The sequence below is a fragment of the Cornus florida genome, unplaced genomic scaffold, assembly GCF_030987335.1.
Source record: "Cornus florida cultivar Cherokee Brave unplaced genomic scaffold, ASM3098733v1 CherokeeBrave_3.0.0_Hap2_Chr05, whole genome shotgun sequence".
Taxonomy (NCBI): Eukaryota; Viridiplantae; Streptophyta; class Magnoliopsida; order Cornales; family Cornaceae; genus Cornus; species Cornus florida.
Genome location: NW_026775575.1, coordinates 49,586,592 through 49,594,411, shown reverse-complemented (window position 1 = coordinate 49,594,411; position 7,820 = coordinate 49,586,592). Strand labels below are relative to the sequence as shown.

The following is a 7,820-nucleotide window of genomic DNA, read 5'->3' as shown; positions in this document are numbered from 1 at the left end:
TGGCGCTTGAGGGACTAACAAGAGTGAAGAAGCACCATTGGACTAGCATCAAAGTGGATCTGGACGAGACCGAGTTCTTACCAACTGAACATGTAAACCAAGATCAAGGGTCATCTGCAGCACTTTAGTGGGACACAATTTGATGCACTCAAGTTGAAAACATGGGTATCCCACTTTAGGTGTTTTGTTGAAATAATGAATGTGATGGTGGCTATATTCAATCACACTCATTGTTTCAACAAAACTCCTTAAATGGGACACACGTGTTTTCCACTTGAGTGCATCAAATTGTGTCCCATTGAAGTGCCGAAGATGGCCCTTGATCTCAGCTTACATTTTTAGTTGGTAAGAACTCGGACTCGTCCGGATCCACTTTGATGCTAGTCCAATTGTGCTTCTTCACTCTTGTTAGTCCCTCAAGCGCCATTGCCACTTCTTTCATTGTAGGTCGTTAGCCCCCCTTCAACCTTAGGAAACTTCATGCAATGTTTGCAACTTCACACATCTCATCTGCATTATCCTCATTCATGATTTGATTGCCTAGAATTAAGGACAAGCGATTTTTTTTTCCGTCAAAGAGAGGAAATAATTGGTTAAGCTTATCTTTTCCTCTGTCTTGTTAAAAGAAAGTGCCTTTATGCTTGTTAGTAGCTCCATAAGGATCACTCCAAAGCAATATGCATGACTTTTCTTCGACAAGTGGCTTGTATAATAATACTCATGGTCTAAGTAGCCAAACGTTCCCTGAACAAGTGTGGTCAATTGTGTTTTATCCAATGAAACTAATCTTGAAGCTCCAAAGTCTGAGACTTTAGCAGTTAAGAGGATGTTGCTGGACTTGACATCTCTGTGAATGGTTAGTATGGAAGCTCTAGAGTGCAAATAGGCCTGCGCGCCTGCAGTTTCTTTGGCTATCTTTAGACGAATTTCATGTAGATGGTGGTATAAAGTCCCATTGGTAATAATTTTATAAACCAACAAGGGGACTTCCGTTTCCAGACAACAACCCAATAGTTTTACCACATTCCTATGCTTGATTTGGGAGAGCACAATCAGCTCATTATATCAATGAAGCTCACCAGTTGATGTGTACAAGAATTAAGCTCACCGGTTGCTTTTGCGATTTGTGTCTCGTCTTGGTCTTCAATAGAGAAACATGGCTCACACTCAGTTGGGTCTCGGAAGTGAGAACTGTGAAGCTCACCGGAACTGCTCTGAAACCTTTACTCCTTGCTGGAGCTCACCGGACTGCTTGGGCTTTGCCAAAGTGGGTTATGGTAGCTTGGGGCTTGTCATTGGGTCTGTTCAAACCTGTGCTTCTCACCGGTTATGATGTTAACCGACTTCAATGGATTTGGATCAACACAACTTCGCTGTCTTAATTACGCTGCAACTTAGGGCTCGCCGGTTTCAATGGACATTGCTACTCGGAGCTTGCTGGAACGGATGGGTCGTTGTAGATCTTCAATTGAATTGATGCCGATTGGGTCACTGAAACCCTCTCTTCGCGGGTTGGGTCTGTTGGTTCAACGGCAGTCGCCTGGAAATGCAGATTTGAGAGCGAATGAGAGAAAATTGCTGAAAATCAATAACGAACGAGAGAGGATTTGTTTTTTTTTTTTTTTTTTTTTTTGAGACTGAATGTCAGGGCTTTGTATTTTGGGTCCTCTGGTTCGAATGTGTACATCTGATAAATACATATAAAAGGTCAATATATGATCGTCATAAGGGTATATATGGTTTTTAAAATTTTGACCAACGCACATGGGTAACATGCCTCAACTCACCGTTAGTTATTAGACGGCAAAGTAACAGAATTTGACTATTCGCAACAAATGAAATAGTTTAAGGAGTTAAGGCTATGTTTGGTGTGAATGAATAGAATCAAATGAAGGTGGAATGGAATGCATTTGTTTCCATTATCTTGTTTAGTGTGTCACATTAAAAGTGGAATGGCCATTCCTAGGGAATGTCCATTCCATCAAAAAGGTGGAATGCCCATTCCACTTCTTGAGAGGTGGGATGACCATTCCATTCCCACTAAGAATTAATAAAGTAATAAAATAATTTAAAGAGATAATTCACGCATACATACACTATATAAAATATAATATATACATATATATATATATATATATATATATATAATATGTATTTATATGCTGTTTGTTCCCCCTCTTTCTATCTCGTTTATTTTTCTCTCTCTATTATCTCTTTCCCTTTTATTTTTGCAAATTAATTTTTTTAGTTATTTTTTTTTACTAATAATAAAATGTAATTTAAAGAAACAATATAAATTCATTCTATTCTAACTTTTTTACCAAACATAGGAATGAGAATGAGAATGAGATTCCATTTTTGTGGAATGAGAATCATTATTCTCATTCCATTCCATTCTCATTCCATTTCAATTCATTCCACCACATCAAACATGCCCTAAGTGTATTGTCCTCTATCAAATCAAAAAAATTTCTTAACGAAGAACTGAACTCAATATGACTGGATGACAGGATTTTTATATTGTAAGTGGGTATAGTTTAACCTTATTTAAAATAAGGTTAGGTCTTTTGTTGTATAACTAGATGTTGACACCCTTTTTAGTAAATTTTATGGGCAGTGAATAGGAGGTGACGTGAGAGTAAGCTTGAACTGAAATGGAATATTCGGTAAATACGAGCATTGACGCGGCAATAGTTTGAATTGAAATAAGGTTATATTTTTACGTGGATTCAAATTGCATACAAAAATGGAAGACATATTTGAATTAAACACTGGATATGGATAATATATTCAGTATTTATCTTTTAGTGGATCTCAGTTACATAATTATGGGTTATCTCTAAGATTAATGTATTTTGAATTTATAATTAATTATGTGATAGAGTTGTAATGTAATTTTGTTTTACGAATTATTCTATAAATAAACAAAGAGACGTGCTGTGATAAAGGTCCAACACCCTTACAATCTTTAATTTATTTGTTTGTTTTCTCAAACTCTTTCCCAGAATAGCATCATTGCTATTTATCTCTATCCTTATCTCTTTTATTCTGGTTCTATCTCTCTCCTTCTAAATCTTTCTTTCTTTCTCTCCCCTTTTTATTCTCTCAATTGTTACTATAAATCACTCATTTTAAAGTCCTTTTAATTAAGGTAATTAGAACTCATTAAGGAGTATATTTGTTCTTTTTCTCCTGTAATCGCCTGATAGTCAATATTCCCAAAGAGACTACAAGTTGACAACTCACACTCGAACCATATAGTTGGTTCTGGAACGCACGCAACAGATCAATTTAGAATCAAATCTTAGGAACCGATTTTAGCGTCAACACTAGAAGATGTACAATACGAACCACATATACTTCTTTTAACGATATCGAATATTTGAACACTTATTGAATACATGAATACGATATGAACACGTGTCGAATATGATAGAAGTATTCTGAATAGTGAATATTTCATTTTTTGATCGGACAAGAATACGTTTTTGATACTTTTATAATACGGTGAGTGATGAGCGCTGAAAAGTGCGTATTTAAACCCCTTAAGCTTAGGTATTCTAGAACCTTTATCTATCTTATTTTACCGTTTTGTATTGATTTCGTGTTATTTCCATTTTCAGGTACTTATCCCCAAAATAAGCTAATTCAGCCAAATAAGAGCATAATTGAAGCAATTCTAGGATGAATCAAAGAAAGGAGCAAAGTAGAGCAAAAGGAAGTAAAGGGTGGAATTTCAGCAACTTCGATCGATCTCAAGAAAAGTTCGATCGATCCAACTTTCATCGATCTCAGCACTTCAAGATGGATCTGAGCCATGTTTGTTCCTATTCAAAAATCTCAAAGTTCAATCGATCCAACCTCATTCTCTGATCGATCGAACCATCTTGTCATTATCCAAATGATTGATCTTATCCAGTTGTACCACCCTACCAACCACTTTTGTCCTTTTCTCAAAAATATCTTCAAAATATCTCATATTTGTTTTTTGGATAAAAGGCGTCGCAATTGAGGATCGATCCAACTTCAGTTCGATAGATCTCAGCCAAGTTCGATCGATCGAACCTCCTAAATCCCGAGAAAAATCCAAATTCCAGCTCATTAAAAGTTGTCTCATACCCAATCATTAAAGGATTATTGATGTACGAGCCCAGCTCATTTGGGGTAATTTTTGACCTACCCATATAAGGAATATGAGCCACTTTTTGAGCATATACTTGGGAGCCTTTGGATATACTTTGGTACACATACTTAGTGAGGAAAAAAAAAGAGAGGGGGAGGTTAGAGACACCATTGGAGACTTTTCATCAACCAAGGAGCAGATTTCTTCCATGGAGCTTGCCCTTGAGGGTTGGAGGAAATCATCCATGAGTGGCTAGACATCCTCTTGGGGCTAGGTTAGCCCTAAGCATGCTTTCTACTTCTTGATTTATGTATTTTTGAGGGGATTTGTATTATAATTCATGTCTTGACACTTATATATATATATCGATCTTGTTTATTCAATGATTTATGTGGTTTAATACTTTCAATTGATCATTTCATTCTATCCATATGTCTATGTATGTTAGAATAGATGTTAATGTGTTTGTCTCTATTTCTTGTGTTATTGATGCATGCCTATGTGTATTGATGCTATAGATCTAGAGATTGTCAAGATATAGTGCTTAATGTCATGTTCTTGTGGTTTATTTGATGGTTCATACTCATTTCTTGATAGATTGTACCTCTCCCTTAGTTTAATTAATTTAATTTCATGTCAGTAGCTTAGTTGTAGTGTAGTTGTTAAATGGGAGGACAATCCATGCTTGTTGTTGATGTTCCATACTTATGAAAACAAGTAACATATATCTCTAACCTTGTGAAATGTTTGGTTATAAGCTTAAAGAAATGATTAATGGCTTAATATGATATGTTGTGCTATTTACCATGTTGTTTAGACAATATATGCTTAATTTGTCATCCATGCTTGTTGGAACAACCACACACACACACTTTGTTGCAATACATGTTCTTCCCCTCATTAATCATTCATTAAAGGTGTAGAAAAGTTATGCTTAGTAATGATCTCTAAACCCCAAGATCTCTCTCTCTTTTATTCTCTCTATTGCATTATTATTTACTTTAATTTAAATTGCATCTAGTTTAATTCAACCAACCAACCACTACTTTGATCACTCGACCTACTAACCTTAATTTTGATTCCTTAACCTACTGCGACCCTCAATCCCTTGGGACTTTCCCTACTCACCCTAACTATATTTTTAGTGAAAGTTAGTAGTGGCAATTTCTAAATGTAAAACTTGGCCACATTGCATAAACTTTTTGGGTTTGACGACGATCCACACACCAAGTTTTTGGCGCCGTTGCCGGGGATTGATTGATTGGCAATGTCGTATTTGTGGAATCAATTAGAAATTAGTACTCTTTTTGATCGTGTCTTTACTTTGTTTTCAATTTTTGTTACTTATTGTGTTTGTTCTTGTTTAACTAGGAGCATTGGGTTAAGAAGGTGAGCAAAGGAGTATTCCAAGCAAATGAGCTAAGCAAGCAAAGGAAAAGGCTAAAATAAAAAATAAAAAAAAAATTGCTAAGCTAAGTTAAAAATTTGGAGTTGAAGTGCTAAAGGACCTTTGTGAGCTTTTTCTTACTCAAACCCTTAGTTAAATCGTCGGCCCGCGTGGAGGCTTGTATTTCAATTCTTAGATAAATCGTGAGCCCGCATGGAGGCAATTTACTTTTCTTGTATATTGTTGAATGTGGAGGAAGGTTGTTAATTGTTGACTTGTTGTGAAGGTGAAGTGTTTGTTCATTACTTATTGCTTGTTGTGTTGCATTATGCATGCATGGTCGTAGATCAATGAGACCTACTCTTGTCCCTTTAAATTTTCATCTTGAATCCATTGTTCGAAACCCTAGGGGAAGAGGGAATTCTAGTCAATCCATTTCATCAATGGAATGATACAATGAGGACCATGTGGAGGACCTTGGTCACATAGACCAACAAGGTATCTTCCACCCCAATGTGCATCATAATAACATGCATGTTCCATTAGGCATGCCAGGGCCATTTGTTCATCCACAACAACAACAAAGCCAAGTTCCATTGGGAATGCCAAGACCAATATATGCTCCACCACCTCCCATCATTCAAGGCAATCAAGGTGCCCATGTTGCACCTCCAATTGCTAATCCTCCCCTTGCTTTCAGAAATCACTATGTGCCTAATGAATATAATGCACCCATATGCATTCAATTGCCACCATTTAGAGCACACCACTATGAAATCAAACCACAAACCATTCAAATGCTTCCTAATTATCATGGACTTCCAAGTGAAGAACCTTACAAACATTTGGATGAGTTTTTTGAAGTATGTTCCATCGTAAAATACATGGACATGCCGGAAGAGGTCTTAAGGCTTAAACTTTTTCCATTCACCCTTAAAGACAAGGCAAAATATTGGTTTAACAATCTTAGGCCTTTTTCAATAACTTCTTGGGCTAAAATGCAACAAGAGTTCTTGAAGAAGTACTATCCTGTTTCTAAAACCAATGCCATGAAAACCTCAATTAGGGAATTTTCACATGGGGATAGAGAAATATTTCATGAGGCATGGGAACGCTTTAATGAATTACTTAGGAAGTGTCCACATCATGACATGCCCAAATGACAATTAGTTCAATATTTCTTTGAGAGCTTATTGGATAATTATAAGGGCATGGTTGATGCTTCCATGGGTGGCTCTTACATTGATAGGCACGAGGATGACGTGTGGCATCTTTATGAGAGCATGAGTGAAAATTCTTTGCATCGTACTTTATCTTCGAAGAATGGTAGAAATTCTAGTGGTAGGAAGAGTGTTGGCTTACGTCAAGTCAACCACTCCAATGAAATTGCCGCCGAAATGAAATCATTATCTCAAAGGTTTGATGATCAACTAAAACTCGGCGAATCAAGTATCTTCCTTCCCTAACCATTCTCATCATGCATCTAATGAGACATGTATGACTTGTTCAAGCGTTTTACATTTTACTTCCAATTGTCCCCATGGACATGTGCAAAGTGAGCATCATGAACAAGCAAATGTTGTTTTTGCTAATCAAGGGAACAATCCTTATGGCAATCATTACAATCCTAGTTGGAGGAATCACCCGAATTTCACTTGGAAAAGCTAAGGGGAGGGCTCAAACCCTTCCCAAGGTGGTTTTCAAGGGAAATACATTCCACCTCCACTACAAGGCCAAGGTTCCCAAGGTTTTAGATCATCATACCAATCACAAGGAAACCAATTCTCTAATTCTCATTTTCCCAACCAATCATATTCCCAAGGAAATGTTAGAAGTCCCGTTTTTGAAGAGAAAGTTTTGACCGCTTTGGGCACTTTAGAGGCAAACACACAATTACTTCATTCTCACTCTCAATCCATTGCTAAGCTAGAAACCCAAGTAGGGCAAATAGCTTGCACTTTAAATGTAAGAGAGAAGGGAAAAATACTTTTGAATGCCCCACAAGAGCAACAATGTGTTGTGGAGACTCATTCCTCATCGGAAGGTCACATAATAGAGCATGTCAATGCGGTGACTACCTTGAGAAGTGGAAAGATTGTGGACAACCAAGTGGGTATGTCCAATGAAGAGAGTGAACTGGTGTAACCACAAGTTGACACCCATCCCGTTTCATATCATATTCCTCCTTCATTACATGTACATGACCATATAAATGAGAATGTGTTGAAAAGTGATTTTGAAAAGAAAGATTTACAAAATGATTTGAAAACTTCTTGTGTTGAAGATACATCAAAGAAAATTTTCAAAAAG

General features: G+C 36.8%; 1 pseudogene; it reads right to left on the bottom strand.

The window, feature by feature from the left end:
• Positions 1 to 6,564: 6,564 nt before the first annotated feature.
• LOC132310695 (small nucleolar RNA R71) lies at positions 6,565 to 6,663 on the bottom strand (annotated as a pseudogene).
• Between the last annotated feature and the right edge of the window lie 1,157 nt (positions 6,664 to 7,820).